Source organism: Petromyzon marinus (assembly GCF_048934315.1).
Source record: "Petromyzon marinus isolate PM22_M1 ecotype Great Lakes invasive population chromosome 68 unlocalized genomic scaffold, UKy_Petmar_22M1.pri1.0 chr68_unloc.1, whole genome shotgun sequence".
Lineage (NCBI taxonomy): Eukaryota > Metazoa > Chordata > Hyperoartia > Petromyzontiformes > Petromyzontidae > Petromyzon > Petromyzon marinus.
The window spans coordinates 2,870,371-2,888,491 of record NW_027422597.1 but is presented as its reverse complement, the minus strand read 5'-3'; positions in this window follow the sequence as shown (position 1 = coordinate 2,888,491).

Below are 18,121 nucleotides of genomic sequence, written 5' to 3'. Positions count from 1 at the left end.
AGCTGATCGGCCTCTCCCTTGGGTAAATCTGCCCAAGGTACGTGTACCGCGTCAAGAAGGGGGACGACCTCGGCGTGGGGAGTCGGGCCGACTCGCCAGGCCAGGTCTTGTTGGTCCTCGGGGCGACCGGGGTCCTCCGCCCAGAGTGCGAATACCGAGTCGCTGGAGTGGCGCGCGTGTAGGGGGTGCACGGTGGCTACTGTGGTGCGCCGTCGTAGTATTGCTGGGGTGCCGTGGGGGTTAAACACACGCATGAACAATCGGCCCCCATCGGCGTTTACCAACGTGGCTGACCCCACAACCCCGTATCGTTTTGCCAACTCCGGGTGAGGAGTTAGCATTACCTCCCCCGATGGTCGGTGCGCGGGGTCGGTGGAGGGTGTCGCCACAGGTACCAGCATCTCGGCGAGCGGCCCGATGGTGACGGCCGTCGTCAGGGTAGCGGCCACAGGTGTGAAGCGGGGGCGATTCGGCTCCCGTCCCAGGAATGGAATCCGTTCCCCGCTGCCTTCCACGGTGGCGCACCGCTGTCGGGGCTGCACGTTGAGCCCCAGCTTTTCCAGGAGGTCGGTACCTGCGATACACTCGTGGCACAGCACACTCGAGACGTAGAACTCCTGAGTGCACACCTGGTTTCCGAGACGGACCTCGAGGGAGATCCTTCCCAGCAACCCCATCCCGGCTCCGCTCGCTGTGTGCAGCGCGCAATCCGGGGCCGGCAGGCGGCTCACGTCAACCCCGAGCACGCTGCAGTGCGCGGCGCTCACGAGTGAGGCCACGGCCCCCGTGTCCAGTAGGATCCGGGTGCGCTGCCCGTTCACCTGTCCTTCCACCAGTGACGTGGCCCCCGTGATTCCTGCCACCAGCTCCCGTAGCCAGTCGCCCGTCCTCACCGCGTCCTTGGGTGTTGTGGCCGTGACCTGTGTGGGTGTCACTTGCTTACCATTATTATTATCGTCGTTTTGTTTCGGGACCTCGGTGATTGCACCCCTAGGTGGTCCACTCTCTAGGGGGCGTTGGCGTTTAACCCTTCGGTATATCTAGCGCGGGCGATCTGTGGGCAGTCTCTCATGAGATGCCCCTGACGGCCGCACATATAACACGCCCGGGGGGGGGTGGCGGCTCCATAGTGGGCACCCTGCCCGCTCCCTCTCCCCCCCGTGCGCCGCTGCCCAGACTCTGCTTCTAGTCGGGCTACCCTCCCAGCTAGCCCTCCCAACTCGGTCTGAATCGTCTCTACCGTAGTCTGCAGCGTAGTCACATGTGCCCGTACTTGGGTTACGTTGTTGTCCACTTGGGTTACTTTGTTGTCGATCCCCCCGATGCCCGCCTGTATCCCCGCTACCCATCCCGGGGTGGTCTCGCGGGATACTGGAGGCCCCCTTTTCCGACCCCCTACCACCCTGGTGAGCTCCTGTTCCTCCTCTTCCTCCTCGGTGGACAGACTTGCGATGGTGCGCTCCCGTCCCAGTCCTCGGAGCTGTGCGCGTTCGCTAGAAATTCTTTCACATTTGCGCGCGCGCTCGACAAGGGCATCAAAGGAGAGGCGCGTACAGTTCACGTCTGGCTGCCACCACGCCGTGCGCATTAAGTATCGCTGGATTTTCTCTGTGGCCAGCTCCTCAATCGCTTCCGTGGTGTGCCTCGGGCGTGCGATCTTTGTTAGCTCACGCACATCCTCGGCATAATCGCGCAGGTCCTCGCCGGGTTGGCGACGGCGTGCCTCTAAGGCCGCTTTTGCCTCCTCCTCATCGCGCGTACCGAAGCGCAGATCAAGTCGGCGCATCAGCTCCTCTAGCTGTGTCTGCGCGCTTGCGGGTAGGGCTTCCACAAAATCGGCTGCCCGCCCATCCAGATTCATATTAAGTTGACGTAGCGTCTGCGCGTCCGTCCACCCATTAATTTCCTTAGCCCCTAGGACGTTGCGGGCAAATGCTCTCCACGAAGGTGTACCCCGGCCAGTGAATATATGCCTTATTTTCGCGTGGGGTAACGCGGGGGTTCGTACCGCTTCTGACACCATATTGTTAGGGTCGCCGGCCCCCGGGACCTCCCCTGCCTGCGACCCTGTCCGCGAAGTACCGACGCTCCCAGACTCTCCACTAGTGTGGGAGCTGCCGCCGCCGCACTCCTCCCCTGGCGGGGAAAGGTCGTCGCGCTCCTGTTCCCCCCCCTGTGCCGTCCCCCCCCGAGTCCGGGTCTCCTGCCGGTGGGGCATCACCCTCGACCTCCCTGGGACCCGCTAGCGCTTCGCCGGCACCCAAACGCGACGCTCCCCGCCCGCGCAGTCCCACGCACCAATCACACGCGGGTAACAGGGGGTCAAAGGTCGGAGGGTAAGCGACGTCGTTCGTGCTCACTCCGACGCTTGGGGGGGTTGGTTTAAACGGGTTTAAAGGGCTATGCGATGGGCATGCGTGCGAGACGGGTATCCGCTCGCAGCGCAGGAGTCCGCAGCCGACCGTTCGTAGCGCACACAATCCACGCGGCGCCGCTCCACACACGCGGCGACCACCGAGAACAGCAAGCGAACCCACGCTTCCACTCTCTTTCCACACCCCCGCAAAAACCACCACACCAGTCTGTTATGTAACGACCACCGCGACAGCAAGCGCACCCACGCTTCCGCAATAACCACACCAGTCTGTTATGTAACGACCACCGCGACAGCAAGCGCACCCACGCTTCCACAAAAACCACACCAGTCCGTTATGTAACCGCCGACGATTTATTCCACCGCGTCGGCGAGCCCTTATTTAATCGAGTCAGTCGGGATCAGCGGGGCAGGACCGATCTATCTCTCGATAGTCGGCACTACACTCTACCTGTCCTTCTCCCCTTTACCCTCTCCGGTTTTGCTCTTAAGCTAAGTCCCAACTCCCTCTCTCTCTTACTCACGGTTCGTCGTCACTGCTGTCCGGTCCTCGCGGCGCGTCGATACGTCCCACGGACGTTCGCGCGGCTGGACTCGGGAGTTGACGGGCCTGGGGTTGACTCGAGTAGCCAGAGCCCCTTTTTCCTTCGCCCTGACCCGCTTTATTCTTTCTACATCAAAGGGGCTACCTGGTGCCGACTCGCGGGCCAATCAGCTCGCTGGGAACACCCGCCAATCGGTAGGCCCATCTGTATCCCAGCATCCCCCGGGCCGTTGCTTTCAGCGACGTCCGCATCTAAATTTACCTGCTCAGCGACCCTCCAGCCAGAGGGCGACCCTGCTTTCCCGCCGCTCGTGGCTCTGCCCTCCTACCTGCCTGCTGACCCGTGTGTGTTGTGTGTGCTGTCTACCCGCGGTGGCTCGGCAGCCCCGTCGTGACCATGTAATTACAACCAAAGTCACGGCGCCGCGGTGGGTGTTAGCGTCGGGGGAGACCGTCCAATTCCCTGGCTGCAGGAAACCGTGAAGATTATCCCTTTACGAGGGCTTCTGGGTGAAAACCTGTCGGCCAGGGTGTCTCCCCACGCGCTCTAATGGTGGGGGCGAGTGCGTGCGTGTGTGTTCCGGTGGGGGGGGGGGTGGGGAGGTGGTGGGGTGGGGCAATGTCGGCCTCGCCGCTCGGAGCGGCGAGATCGCAGGTGGGCCACCCGCCGATCGGCTCCGTGGCGGCGGCATCACACTATATATATACACTTCTGTGTGTGTAGTACTGTACACTATATATACACTCCTGTGTGTGTAGTACTGTACACTATATATACACTTCTGTGTGTGTAGTACTGTACACTATATATACACTTCTGTGTGTGTAGTACTGTACACTATATATACACTCCTGTGTGTCTCTGTGTAGTACTGTACACTATATATACACTTCTGTGTGTCTCTGTGTAGTACTGTACACTATATATACACTTCTGTGTGTCTCTGTGTAGTGTGGGGGCTACCGTCCCCCGCCATCACTGAATTGTCGGGCCCGCTGCTCACCGACTCCCCCGTTCCACTCACACCGCTACCCCCCGGCTGCTCCGTCAGGTCCAGACTAACGACCCCTAACGTCTCGCCCCCCCTTGCTACCCCGATCCCCCCCCCCTTTTTATCCTACCTACAACAAAGGAATATTTGCTCTTTCCGACCCTTGGGCTCCCGTCCAATCAGGGGCTCGAATTCTCCCGCCCTTTCGATGTCCGGATCCCAGCTCAGATGACGTCGCCGCAGTGATCTCACCGACGTCCGCTCTCTGTTCTCCCGCTACCAGTCCACTGACCCGTGCATGTGTGAGGCTCCACTCGCGGTGGTTCGATGGCCCTTGCCGCGACCATGCAACTTTAATATCAGGTCGCTGATATTATATATACACTCCTGTGTGTCTCTGTGTAGTACTGTACACTATATATACACTTCTGTGTGTCTCTGTGTAGTACTGTACACTATATATACACTTCTGTGTGTCTCTGTGTAGTACTGTACACTATATATACACTTCTGTGTGTCTCTGTGTAGTACTGTACACTATATATACACTTCTGTGTGTCTCTGTGTAGTGTGGGGGCTACCGTCCCCCGCCATCACTGAATTGTCGGGCCCGCTGCTCACCGACTCCCCCGTTCCACTCACACCGCTACCCCCCGGCTGCTCCGTCAGGTCCAGACTAACGACCCCTAACGTCTCGCCCCCCCTTGCTACCCCGATCCCCCCCCCCCTTTTTATCCTACCTACAACAAAGGAATATTTGCTCTTTCCGACCCTTGGGCTCCCGTCCAATCAGGGGCTCGAATTCTCCCGCCCTTTCGATGTCCGGATCCCAGCTCAGATGACGTCGCCGCAGTGATCTCACCGACGTCCGCTCTCTGTTCTCCCGCTACCAGTCCACTGACCCGTGCATGTGTGAGGCTCCACTCGCGGTGGTTCGATGGCCCTTGCCGCGACCATGCAACTTTAATATCAGGTCGCTGATATTATATATACACTCCTGTGTGTCTCTGTGTAGTACTGTACACTATATATACACTTCTGTGTGTCTCTGTGTAGTACTGTACACTATATATACACTTATGTGTGTCTCTGTGTAGTACTGTACACTATATATACACTTCTGTGTGTCTCTGTGTAGTACTGTACACTATATATACACTTCTGTGTGTCTCTGTGTAGTGTGGGGGCTACCGTCCCCCGCCATCACTGAATTGTCGGGCCCGCTGCTCACCGACTCCCCCGTTCCACTCACACCGCTACCCCCCGGCTGCTCCGTCAGGTCCAGACTAACGACCCCTAACGTCTCGCCCCCCCTTGCTACCCCGATCCCCCCCCCCTTTTTATCCTACCTACAACAAAGGAATATTTGCTCTTTCCGACCCTTGGGCTCCCGTCCAATCAGGGGCTCGAATTCTCCCGCCCTTTCGATGTCCGGATCCCAGCTCAGATGACGTCGCCGCAGTGATCTCACCGACGTCCGCTCTCTGTTCTCCCGCTACCAGTCCACTGACCCGTGCATGTGTGAGGCTCCACTCGCGGTGGTTCGATGGCCCTTGCCGCGACCATGCAACTTTAATATCAGGTCGCTGATATTATATATACACTCCTGTGTGTCTCTGTGTAGTACTGTACACTATATATACACTTCTGTGTGTCTCTGTGTAGTACTGTACACTATATATACACTTCTGTGTGTGTAGTACTGTACACTATATATACACTCCTGTGTGTCTCTGTGTAGTACTGTACACTATATATACACTTCTGTGTGTGTAGTACTGTACACTATATATACACTCCTGTGTGTCTCTGTGTAGTACTGTACACTATATATACACTTCTGTGTGTCTCTGTGTAGTACTGTACACTATATATACACTTCTGTGTGTCTCTGTGTAGTGTGGGGGCTACCGTCCCCCGCCATCACTGAATTGTCGGGGCCGCTGCTCACCGACTCCCCCGTTCCACTCACACCGCTACCCCCCGGCTGCTCCGTCAGGTCCAGACTAACGACCCCTAACGTCTCGCCCCCCCTTGCTACCCCGATCCCCCCCCCCCCTTTTTATCCTACCTACAACAAAGGAATATTTGCTCTTTCCGACCCTTGGGCTCCCGTCCAATCAGGGGCTCGAATTCTCCCGCCCTTTCGATGTCCGGATCCCAGCTCAGATGACGTCGCCGCAGTGATCTCACCGACGTCCGCTCTCTGTTCTCCCGCTACCAGTCCACTGACCCGTGCATGTGTGAGGCTCCACTCGCGGTGGTTCGATGGCCCTTGCCGCGACCATGCAACTTTAATATCAGGTCGCTGATATTATATATACACTCCTGTGTGTCTCTGTGTAGTACTGTACACTATATATACACTTCTGTGTGTGTAGTACTGTACACTATATATACACTTCTGTGTGTCTCTGTGTAGTACTGTACACTATATATACACTTCTGTGTGTCTCTGTGTAGTACTGTACACTATATATACACTTCTGTGTGTCTCTGTGTAGTGTGGGGGCTACCGTCCCCCGCCATCACTGAATTGTCGGGGCCGCTGCTCACCGACTCCCCCGTTCCACTCACACCGCTACCCCCCGGCTGCTCCGTCAGGTCCAGACTAACGACCCCTAACGTCTCGCCCCCCCTTGCTACCCCGATCCCCCCCCCCCTTTTTATCCTACCTACAACAAAGGAATATTTGTTCTTTCCGACCCTTGGGCTCCCGTCCAATCAGGGGCTCGGATTCTCCCGCCCTTTCGATGTCCGGATCCCAGCTCAGATGACGTCGCCGCAGTGATCTCACCGACGTCCGCTCTCTGTTCTCCCGCTACCAGTCCACTGACTCGTGCATGTGTGAGGCTCCACTCGCGGTGGTTCGATGGCCCTTGCCGCGACCATGCAACTTTAATATCAGGTCGCTGATATTATTTATACACTCCTGTGTGTCTCTGTGTAGTACTGTACACTATATATATACACTCCTGTGTGTGTAGTACTGTACACTACATATACACTTCTGTGTGTGTAGTACTGTACACTATATATACACTTCTGTGTGTGTAGTACTGTACACTATATATACACTTCTGTGTGTGTAGTACTGTACACTATATATACACTTCTGTGTGTCTCTGTGTAGTACTGTACACTATATATACACTTCTGTGTGTCTCTGTGTAGTACTGTACACTATATATACACTTCTGTGTGTCTCTGTGTAGTACTGTACACTATATATACACTTCTGTGTGTCTCTGTGTAGTGTGGGGGCTACCGTCCCCCGCCATCACTGAATTGTCGGGGCCGCTGCTCACCGACTCCCCCGTTCCACTCACACCGCTACCCCCCGGCTGCTCCGTCAGGTCCAGACTAACGACCCCTAACGTCTCGCCCCCCCTTGCTACCCCGATCCCCCCCCCCCCTTTTTATCCTACCTACAACAAAGGAATATTTGTTCTTTCCGACCCTTGGGCTCCCGTCCAATCAGGGGCTCGGATTCTCCCGCCCTTTCGATGTCCGGATCCCAGCTCAGATGACGTCGCCGCAGTGATCTCACCGACGTCCGCTCTCTGTTCTCCCGCTACCAGTCCACTGACTCGTGCATGTGTGAGGCTCCACTCGCGGTGGTTCGATGGCCCTTGCCGCGACCATGCAACTTTAATATCAGGTCGCTGATATTATTTATACACTCCTGTGTGTCTCTGTGTAGTACTGTACACTATATATACACTCCTGTGTGTGTAGTACTGTACACTATATATACACTTCTGTGTGTGTAGTACTGTACACTATATATATACACTTCTGTGTGTGTAGTACTGTACACTATATATACACTCCTGTGTGTGTAGTACTGTACACTATATATACACTTCTGTGTGTGTAGTACTGTACACTATATATACACTTCTGTGTGTGTAGTACTGTACACTATATATACACTCCTGTGTGTCTCTGTGTAGTACTGTACACTATATATACACTTCTGTGTGTCTCTGTGTAGTACTGTACACTATATATACACTTCTGTGTGTCTCTGTGTAGTGTGGGGGCTACCGTCCCCCGCCATCACTGAATTGTCGGGCCCGCTGCTCACCGACTCCCCCGTTCCACTCACACCGCTACCCCCCGGCTGCTCCGTCAGGTCCAGACTAACGACCCCTAACGTCTCGCCCCCCCTTGCTACCCCGATCCCCCCCCCCTTTTTATCCTACCTACAACAAAGGAATATTTGCTCTTTCCGACCCTTGGGCTCCCGTCCAATCAGGGGCTCGAATTCTCCCGCCCTTTCGATGTCCGGATCCCAGCTCAGATGACGTCGCCGCAGTGATCTCACCGACGTCCGCTCTCTGTTCTCCCGCTACCAGTCCACTGACCCGTGCATGTGTGAGGCTCCACTCGCGGTGGTTCGATGGCCCTTGCCGCGACCATGCAACTTTAATATCAGGTCGCTGATATTATATATACACTCCTGTGTGTCTCTGTGTAGTACTGTACACTATATATACACTTCTGTGTGTGTAGTACTGTACACTATATATACACTTCTGTGTGTCTCTGTGTAGTACTGTACACTATATATACACTTCTGTGTGTCTCTGTGTAGTACTGTACACTATATATACACTTCTGTGTGTCTCTGTGTAGTGTGGGGGCTACCGTCCCCCGCCATCACTGAATTGTCGGGCCCGCTGCTCACCGACTCCCCCGTTCCACTCACACCGCTACCCCCCGGCTGCTCCGTCAGGTCCAGACTAACGACCCCTAACGTCTCGCCCCCCCTTGCTACCCCGATCCCCCCCCCCTTTTTATCCTACCTACAACAAAGGAATATTTGCTCTTTCCGACCCTTGGGCTCCCGTCCAATCAGGGGCTCGAATTCTCCCGCCCTTTCGATGTCCGGATCCCAGCTCAGATGACGTCGCCGCAGTGATCTCACCGACGTCCGCTCTCTGTTCTCCCGCTACCAGTCCACTGACCCGTGCATGTGTGAGGCTCCACTCGCGGTGGTTCGATGGCCCTTGCCGCGACCATGCAACTTTAATATCAGGTCGCTGATATTATATATACACTCCTGTGTGTCTCTGTGTAGTACTGTACACTATATATACACTTCTGTGTGTGTAGTACTGTACACTATATATACACTTCTGTGTGTCTCTGTGTAGTACTGTACACTATATATACACTTCTGTGTGTCTCTGTGTAGTACTGTACACTATATATACACTTCTGTGTGTCTCTGTGTAGTGTGGGGGCTACCGTCCCCCGCCATCACTGAATTGTCGGGGCCGCTGCTCACCGACTCCCCCGTTCCACTCACACCGCTACCCCCCGGCTGCTCCGTCAGGTCCAGACTAACGACCCCTAACGTCTCGCCCCCCCTTGCTACCCCGATCCCCCCCCCCCTTTTTATCCTACCTACAACAAAGGAATATTTGTTCTTTCCGACCCTTGGGCTCCCGTCCAATCAGGGGCTCGGATTCTCCCGCCCTTTCGATGTCCGGATCCCAGCTCAGATGACGTCGCCGCAGTGATCTCACCGACGTCCGCTCTCTGTTCTCCCGCTACCAGTCCACTGACTCGTGCATGTGTGAGGCTCCACTCGCGGTGGTTCGATGGCCCTTGCCGCGACCATGCAACTTTAATATCAGGTCGCTGATATTATTTATACACTCCTGTGTGTCTCTGTGTAGTACTGTACACTATATATATACACTCCTGTGTGTGTAGTACTGTACACTACATATACACTTCTGTGTGTGTAGTACTGTACACTATATATACACTTCTGTGTGTGTAGTACTGTACACTATATATACACTCCTGTGTGTGTAGTACTGTACACTATATATACACTTCTGTGTGTGTAGTACTGTACACTATATATACACTTCTGTGTGTCTCTGTGTAGTACTGTACACTATATATACACTTCTGTGTGTCTCTGTGTAGTGTGGGGGCTACCGTCCCCCGCCATCACTGAATTGTCGGGGCCGCTGCTCACCGACTCCCCCGTTCCACTCACACCGCTACCCCCCGGCTGCTCCGTCAGGTCCAGACTAACGACCCCTAACGTCTCGCCCCCCCTTGCTACCCCGATCCCCCCCCCCCCCTTTTTATCCTACCTACAACAAAGGAATATTTGTTCTTTCCGACCCTTGGGCTCCCGTCCAATCAGGGGCTCGGATTCTCCCGCCCTTTCGATGTCCGGATCCCAGCTCAGATGACGTCGCCGCAGTGATCTCACCGACGTCCGCTCTCTGTTCTCCCGCTACCAGTCCACTGACTCGTGCATGTGTGAGGCTCCACTCGCGGTGGTTCGATGGCCCTTGCCGCGACCATGCAACTTTAATATCAGGTCGCTGATATTATTTATACACTCCTGTGTGTCTCTGTGTAGTACTGTACACTATATATACACTCCTGTGTGTGTAGTACTGTACACTATATATACACTTCTGTGTGTGTAGTACTGTACACTATATATATACACTTCTGTGTGTGTAGTACTGTACACTATATATACACTCCTGTGTGTGTAGTACTGTACACTATATATACACTTCTGTGTGTGTAGTACTGTACACTATATATACACTTCTGTGTGTGTAGTACTGTACACTATATATACACTCCTGTGTGTCTCTGTGTAGTACTGTACACTATATATACACTTCTGTGTGTCTCTGTGTAGTACTGTACACTATATATACACTTCTGTGTGTCTCTGTGTAGTGTGGGGGCTACCGTCCCCCGCCATCACTGAATTGTCGGGCCCGCTGCTCACCGACTCCCCCGTTCCACTCACACCGCTACCCCCCGGCTGCTCCGTCAGGTCCAGACTAACGACCCCTAACGTCTCGCCCCCCCTTGCTACCCCGATCCCCCCCCCCTTTTTATCCTACCTACAACAAAGGAATATTTGCTCTTTCCGACCCTTGGGCTCCCGTCCAATCAGGGGCTCGAATTCTCCCGCCCTTTCGATGTCCGGATCCCAGCTCAGATGACGTCGCCGCAGTGATCTCACCGACGTCCGCTCTCTGTTCTCCCGCTACCAGTCCACTGACCCGTGCATGTGTGAGGCTCCACTCGCGGTGGTTCGATGGCCCTTGCCGCGACCATGCAACTTTAATATCAGGTCGCTGATATTATATATACACTCCTGTGTGTCTCTGTGTAGTACTGTACACTATATATACACTTCTGTGTGTCTCTGTGTAGTACTGTACACTATATATACACTTATGTGTGTCTCTGTGTAGTACTGTACACTATATATACACTTCTGTGTGTCTCTGTGTAGTACTGTACACTATATATACACTTCTGTGTGTCTCTGTGTAGTGTGGGGGCTACCGTCCCCCGCCATCACTGAATTGTCGGGCCCGCTGCTCACCGACTCCCCCGTTCCACTCACACCGCTACCCCCCGGCTGCTCCGTCAGGTCCAGACTAACGACCCCTAACGTCTCGCCCCCCCTTGCTACCCCGATCCCCCCCCCCTTTTTATCCTACCTACAACAAAGGAATATTTGCTCTTTCCGACCCTTGGGCTCCCGTCCAATCAGGGGCTCGAATTCTCCCGCCCTTTCGATGTCCGGATCCCAGCTCAGATGACGTCGCCGCAGTGATCTCACCGACGTCCGCTCTCTGTTCTCCCGCTACCAGTCCACTGACCCGTGCATGTGTGAGGCTCCACTCGCGGTGGTTCGATGGCCCTTGCCGCGACCATGCAACTTTAATATCAGGTCGCTGATATTATATATACACTCCTGTGTGTCTCTGTGTAGTACTGTACACTATATATACACTTCTGTGTGTCTCTGTGTAGTACTGTACACTATATATACACTTATGTGTGTCTCTGTGTAGTACTGTACACTATATATACACTTCTGTGTGTCTCTGTGTAGTACTGTACACTATATATACACTTCTGTGTGTCTCTGTGTAGTGTGGGGGCTACCGTCCCCCGCCATCACTGAATTGTCGGGCCCGCTGCTCACCGACTCCCCCGTTCCACTCACACCGCTACCCCCCGGCTGCTCCGTCAGGTCCAGACTAACGACCCCTAACGTCTCGCCCCCCCTTGCTACCCCGATCCCCCCCCCCCTTTTTATCCTACCTACAACAAAGGAATATTTGCTCTTTCCGACCCTTGGGCTCCCGTCCAATCAGGGGCTCGAATTCTCCCGCCCTTTCGATGTCCGGATCCCAGCTCAGATGACGTCGCCGCAGTGATCTCACCGACGTCCGCTCTCTGTTCTCCCGCTACCAGTCCACTGACCCGTGTGTGTGAGGCTCCACTCGCGGTGGTTCGATGGCCCTTGCCGCGACCATGCAACTTTAATATCAGGTCGCTGATATTATATATACACTCCTGTGTGTCTCTGTGTAGTACTGTACACTATATATACACTTCTGTGTGTCTCTGTGTAGTACTGTACACTATATATACACTTATGTGTGTCTCTGTGTAGTACTGTACACTATATATACACTTCTGTGTGTCTCTGTGTAGTACTGTACACTATATATACACTTCTGTGTGTCTCTGTGTAGTGTGGGGGCTACCGTCCCCCGCCATCACTGAATTGTCGGGCCCGCTGCTCACCGACTCCCCCGTTCCACTCACACCGCTACCCCCCGGCTGCTCCGTCAGGTCCAGACTAACGACCCCTAACGTCTCGCCCCCCCTTGCTACCCCGATCCCCCCCCCCTTTTTATCCTACCTACAACAAAGGAATATTTGCTCTTTCCGACCCTTGGGCTCCCGTCCAATCAGGGGCTCGAATTCTCCCGCCCTTTCGATGTCCGGATCCCAGCTCAGATGACGTCGCCGCAGTGATCTCACCGACGTCCGCTCTCTGTTCTCCCGCTACCAGTCCACTGACCCGTGCATGTGTGAGGCTCCACTCGCGGTGGTTCGATGGCCCTTGCCGCGACCATGCAACTTTAATATCAGGTCGCTGATATTATATATACACTCCTGTGTGTCTCTGTGTAGTACTGTACACTATATATACACTTCTGTGTGTCTCTGTGTAGTACTGTACACTATATATACACTTATGTGTGTCTCTGTGTAGTGTGGGGGCTACCGTCCCCCGCCATCACTGAATTGTCGGGCCCGCTGCTCACCGACTCCCCCGTTCCACTCACACCGCTACCCCCCGGCTGCTCCGTCAGGTCCAGACTAACGACCCCTAACGTCTCGCCCCCCCTTGCTACCCCGATCCCCCCCCCCTTTTTATCCTACCTACAACAAAGGAATATTTGCTCTTTCCGACCCTTGGGCTCCCGTCCAATCAGGGGCTCGAATTCTCCCGCCCTTTCGATGTCCGGATCCCAGCTCAGATGACGTCGCCGCAGTGATCTCACCGACGTCCGCTCTCTGTTCTCCCGCTACCAGTCCACTGACCCGTGCATGTGTGAGGCTCCACTCGCGGTGGTTCGATGGCCCTTGCCGCGACCATGCAACTTTAATATCAGGTCGCTGATATTATATATACACTCCTGTGTGTCTCTGTGTAGTACTGTACACTATATATACACTTCTGTGTGTCTCTGTGTAGTACTGTACACTATATATACACTTATGTGTGTCTCTGTGTAGTACTGTACACTATATATACACTTCTGTGTGTCTCTGTGTAGTACTGTACACTATATATACACTTCTGTGTGTCTCTGTGTAGTGTGGGGGCTACCGTCCCCCGCCATCACTGAATTGTCGGGCCCGCTGCTCACCGACTCCCCCGTTCCACTCACACCGCTACCCCCCGGCTGCTCCGTCAGGTCCAGACTAACGACCCCTAACGTCTCGCCCCCCCTTGCTACCCCGATCCCCCCCCCCTTTTTATCCTACCTACAACAAAGGAATATTTGCTCTTTCCGACCCTTGGGCTCCCGTCCAATCAGGGGCTCGAATTCTCCCGCCCTTTCGATGTCCGGATCCCAGCTCAGATGACGTCGCCGCAGTGATCTCACCGACGTCCGCTCTCTGTTCTCCCGCTACCAGTCCACTGACCCGTGCATGTGTGAGGCTCCACTCGCGGTGGTTCGATGGCCCTTGCCGCGACCATGCAACTTTAATATCAGGTCGCTGATATTATATATACACTCCTGTGTGTCTCTGTGTAGTACTGTACACTATATATACACTTCTGTGTGTCTCTGTGTAGTACTGTACACTATATATACACTTCTGTGTGTCTCTGTGTAGTACTGTACACTATATATACACTTCTGTGTGTCTCTGTGTAGTACTGTACACTATATATACACTTCTGTGTGTCTCTGTGTAGTGTGGGGGCTACCGTCCCCCGCCATCACTGAATTGTCGGGGCCGCTGCTCACCGACTCCCCCGTTCCACTCACACCGCTACCCCCCGGCTGCTCCGTCAGGTCCAGACTAACGACCCCTAACGTCTCGCCCCCCCTTGCTACCCCGATCCCCCCCCCCCCTTTTTATCCTACCTACAACAAAGGAATATTTGTTCTTTCCGACCCTTGGGCTCCCGTCCAATCAGGGGCTCGGATTCTCCCGCCCTTTCGATGTCCGGATCCCAGCTCAGATGACGTCGCCGCAGTGATCTCACCGACGTCCGCTCTCTGTTCTCCCGCTACCAGTCCACTGACTCGTGCATGTGTGAGGCTCCACTCGCGGTGGTTCGATGGCCCTTGCCGCGACCATGCAACTTTAATATCAGGTCGCTGATATTATTTATACACTCCTGTGTGTCTCTGTGTAGTACTGTACACTATATATACACTCCTGTGTGTGTAGTACTGTACACTATATATACACTTCTGTGTGTGTAGTACTGTACACTATATATACACTTCTGTGTGTGTAGTACTGTACACTATATATACACTCCTGTGTGTCTCTGTGTAGTACTGTACACTATATATACACTTCTGTGTGTCTCTGTGTAGTACTGTACACTATATATACACTTATGTGTGTCTCTGTGTAGTGTGGGGGCTACCGTCCCCCGCCATCACTGAATTGTCGGGCCCGCTGCTCACCGACTCCCCCGTTCCACTCACACCGCTACCCCCCGGCTGCTCCGTCAGGTCCAGACTAACGACCCCTAACGTCTCGCCCCCCCTTGCTACCCCGATCCCCCCCCCCTTTTTATCCTACCTACAACAAAGGAATATTTGCTCTTTCCGACCCTTGGGCTCCCGTCCAATCAGGGGCTCGAATTCTCCCGCCCTTTCGATGTCCGGATCCCAGCTCAGATGACGTCGCCGCAGTGATCTCACCGACGTCCGCTCTCTGTTCTCCCGCTACCAGTCCACTGACCCGTGCATGTGTGAGGCTCCACTCGCGGTGGTTCGATGGCCCTTGCCGCGACCATGCAACTTTAATATCAGGTCGCTGATATTATATATACACTCCTGTGTGTCTCTGTGTAGTACTGTACACTATATATACACTTCTGTGTGTCTCTGTGTAGTACTGTACACTATATATACACTTATGTGTGTCTCTGTGTAGTACTGTACACTATATATACACTTCTGTGTGTCTCTGTGTAGTACTGTACACTATATATACACTTCTGTGTGTCTCTGTGTAGTGTGGGGGCTACCGTCCCCCGCCATCACTGAATTGTCGGGCCCGCTGCTCACCGACTCCCCCGTTCCACTCACACCGCTACCCCCCGGCTGCTCCGTCAGGTCCAGACTAACGACCCCTAACGTCTCGCCCCCCCTTGCTACCCCGATCCCCCCCCCCTTTTTATCCTACCTACAACAAAGGAATATTTGCTCTTTCCGACCCTTGGGCTCCCGTCCAATCAGGGGCTCGAATTCTCCCGCCCTTTCGATGTCCGGATCCCAGCTCAGATGACGTCGCCGCAGTGATCTCACCGACGTCCGCTCTCTGTTCTCCCGCTACCAGTCCACTGACCCGTGCATGTGTGAGGCTCCACTCGCGGTGGTTCGATGGCCCTTGCCGCGACCATGCAACTTTAATATCAGGTCGCTGATATTATTTATACACTCCTGTGTGTCTCTGTGTAGTACTGTACACTATATATACACTCCTGTGTGTGTAGTACTGTACACTATATATACACTTCTGTGTGTGTAGTACTGTACACTATATATATACACTTCTGTGTGTGTAGTACTGTACACTATATATACACTCCTGTGTGTGTAGTACTGTACACTATATATACACTTCTGTGTGTGTAGTACTGTACACTATATATACACTTCTGTGTGTGTAGTACTGTACACTATATATACACTCCTGTGTGTCTCTGTGTAGTACTGTACACTATATATACACTTCTGTGTGTCTCTGTGTAGTACTGTACACTATATATACACTTCTGTGTGTCTCTGTGTAGTGTGGGGGCTACCGTCCCCCGCCATCACTGAATTGTCGGGCCCGCTGCTCACCGACTCCCCCGTTCCACTCACACCGCTACCCCCCGGCTGCTCCGTCAGGTCCAGACTAACGACCCCTAACGTCTCGCCCCCCCTTGCTACCCCGATCCCCCCCCCCTTTTTATCCTACCTACAACAAAGGAATATTTGCTCTTTCCGACCCTTGGGCTCCCGTCCAATCAGGGGCTCGAATTCTCCCGCCCTTTCGATGTCCGGATCCCAGCTCAGATGACGTCGCCGCAGTGATCTCACCGACGTCCGCTCTCTGTTCTCCCGCTACCAGTCCACTGACCCGTGCATGTGTGAGGCTCCACTCGCGGTGGTTCGATGGCCCTTGCCGCGACCATGCAACTTTAATATCAGGTCGCTGATATTATATATACACTCCTGTGTGTCTCTGTGTAGTACTGTACACTATATATACACTTCTGTGTGTCTCTGTGTAGTACTGTACACTATATATACACTTATGTGTGTCTCTGTGTAGTACTGTACACTATATATACACTTCTGTGTGTCTCTGTGTAGTACTGTACACTATATATACACTTCTGTGTGTCTCTGTGTAGTGTGGGGGCTACCGTCCCCCGCCATCACTGAATTGTCGGGCCCGCTGCTCACCGACTCCCCCGTTCCACTCACACCGCTACCCCCCGGCTGCTCCGTCAGGTCCAGACTAACGACCCCTAACGTCTCGCCCCCCCTTGCTACCCCGATCCCCCCCCCCTTTTTATCCTACCTACAACAAAGGAATATTTGCTCTTTCCGACCCTTGGGCTCCCGTCCAATCAGGGGCTCGAATTCTCCCGCCCTTTCGATGTCCGGATCCCAGCTCAGATGACGTCGCCGCAGTGATCTCACCGACGTCCGCTCTCTGTTCTCCCGCTACCAGTCCACTGACCCGTGCATGTGTGAGGCTCCACTCGCGGTGGTTCGATGGCCCTTGCCGCGACCATGCAACTTTAATATCAGGTCGCTGATATTATATATACACTCCTGTGTGTCTCTGTGTAGTACTGTACACTATATATACACTTCTGTGTGTCTCTGTGTAGTACTGTACACTATATATACACTTATGTGTGTCTCTGTGTAGTACTGTACACTATATATACACTTCTGTGTGTCTCTGTGTAGTACTGTACACTATATATACACTTCTGTGTGTCTCTGTGTAGTGTGGGGGCTACCGTCCCCCGCCATCACTGAATTGTCGGGCCCGCTGCTCACCGACTCCCCCGTTCCACTCACACCGCTACCCCCCGGCTGCTCCGTCAGGTCCAGACTAACGACCCCTAACGTCTCGCCCCCCCTTGCTACCCCGATCCCCCCCCCCCTTTTTATCCTACCTACAACAAAGGAATATTTGCTCTTTCCGACCCTTGGGCTCCCGTCCAATCAGGGGCTCGAATTCTCCCGCCCTTTCGATGTCCGGATCCCAGCTCAGATGACGTCGCCGCAGTGATCTCACCGACGTCCGCTCTCTGTTCTCCCGCTACCAGTCCACTGACCCGTGTGTGTGAGGCTCCACTCGCGGTGGTTCGATGGCCCTTGCCGCGACCATGCAACTTTAATATCAGGTCGCTGATATTATATATACACTCCTGTGTGTCTCTGTGTAGTACTGTACACTATATATACACTTCTGTGTGTCTCTGTGTAGTACTGTACACTATATATACACTTATGTGTGTCTCTGTGTAGTACTGTACACTATATATACACTTCTGTGTGTCTCTGTGTAGTACTGTACACTATATATACACTTCTGTGTGTCTCTGTGTAGTGTGGGGGCTACCGTCCC